General features: G+C 43.4%; 1 pseudogene; it reads left to right on the top strand.

The window, feature by feature from the left end:
- Positions 1 to 421: 421 nt before the first annotated feature.
- Positions 422 to 1,036, top strand: LOC108538665 (60S ribosomal protein L12 pseudogene; annotated as a pseudogene).
- Positions 1,037 to 1,732: the final 696 nt, after the last annotated feature.

The raw sequence follows: 1,732 nt of genomic DNA, 5'->3' as shown, positions 1-1,732 counted from the left end.
CTCTGGGGGCTGCACCCACTGTCCAACCAGTCCCAGTGAGATGAATCAGATATCTCAGGTGGAAATGCAGAAATCACCCATCTTACGCAACGACCTCGCTGGGAGCTGCAGCCCGCAGCTGTTCCTATTTGACCATCTTGCCAGCAATTCCCTTAAGAAACTCACTCAAAACCACACAACTACAAGGAAACTGAACAACGTGCTCCTGAGTGACTACTGTGTAAACAACAAAATTAAGGCAGAAATAAATAAGTTCTTTGAAACCAATGAGAACAAAAACACAATGTACCAGAATCTCTGGGACACATCTAAAGCAGTGTTTAGAGGGAAATTTATAGCATTAAATGCCCACAAGAGAAAGCAGGAAAGATCTGAAATCAACACCCTAACATCACAATTAAAAGAACTAGAGAGGTCTCAGCTTTTGGCTCAGAGGAGGCTAAGGTGCAACTTTCTTCGGTCGTCCCGAATCCGCGTTCATCCGACACCAGCTGCCTCCACCATGCTGCCAAAGTTTGACCCTAACGAGATCAAAGTCGTATACCTGAGGTGCACCAGAGGTGAAGTCAGTGCCACTTCTGCCCTGGCCCCCAAGATCGGCCCTCTGGGTCTGTCTCCATAAAAGGATGGTGATGACATTGCCAACGCAATGGGTGACTGGAAGGGCCTGAGGATTACAGTGAAACTGACCGTTCAGAACAGACAGGCCCAGAGTGAAGTGGTGCCTTCTGCCTCTGCCCTGATCATCAAAGCTCTCAATGAACCACCAAGAGACAGAAAGAAACAGAAAAACATTAAACACAGTGGGAATATCACTTATGATGAGACTATCAACATTGCTCGACAGATGTGGCACCGATCCTTAGCCAGAGAACTCTCTGGAACCATTAAAGACATCCTGGGGACCGCCCAGTCCGTGGGCTGTAATGTTGATGGCTGCCACCCTCATGACATCATAGATGACATCAACAGTGGTGCTATGGAATGCGCAGCCAAGTTAACCACAAAGGAAAATACTTCAACAAGGATCATTTGACAACTGGTGGGAAAAAAAACTAGAGAAGCAAGAGCAAACAAATTCAAAAGCTAGAAAAGCTAGCAGAAGACAAGAAATAACTAAGATCAGAGCAGAACTGAAAGAGATAGAGACATGAAAAACCCTCCAAAAAATCAATGAATCCAGGAGCTGGTTTTTTGAAAAGATCAACAAAATTGATAGACCGCTAGCCAGACTAATAAAGAAGAAAAGAGAGAAGAATCAAAGAGATGCAAGAAAAAAAGATAAAGGGGATATCACCACCGACCCCACAGAAATACAAACTACCATCAGAGAATACTGTAAACACCTCTACGCAAATCAACTAGAAAATCTAGAAGAAATGGATAAATTCCTGGACACATACACCCTCCCAAGTCTAAACAAAGAAGAAGTTGAATCCCTGAATAGACCAATAACAAGTTCTGAAATTGAGGCAGTAACTAATAGCCTACCAACCAAAAAAAGTCCAGGACCAGATGGATTCACAGCCAAATTCTACCAGAGGTACAAAGAGGAGCTGGTATCATTCCTTCTGAAACTATTCTAAACAACAGAAAAAGAGGGAATCCTCCCTAACTCATTTTATGAGGCCAGCATCATCCTGATACCAAAGCCTGGCAGAGACACAACAAAAAAAGAAAATTTCAGGCCAAGATCCCTGATGAACATCGATGTGAAAATCCTCAATAAAAT

This window comes from Rhinopithecus bieti, unplaced genomic scaffold (assembly GCF_001698545.2).
Source record: "Rhinopithecus bieti isolate Rb0 unplaced genomic scaffold, ASM169854v2 scaffold_15821, whole genome shotgun sequence".
In the NCBI taxonomy this organism is placed as follows: domain Eukaryota; kingdom Metazoa; phylum Chordata; class Mammalia; order Primates; family Cercopithecidae; genus Rhinopithecus; species Rhinopithecus bieti.
Note: the sequence above shows the minus strand (reverse complement) of the source record. Positions and strands in the feature narration are given on the sequence as shown.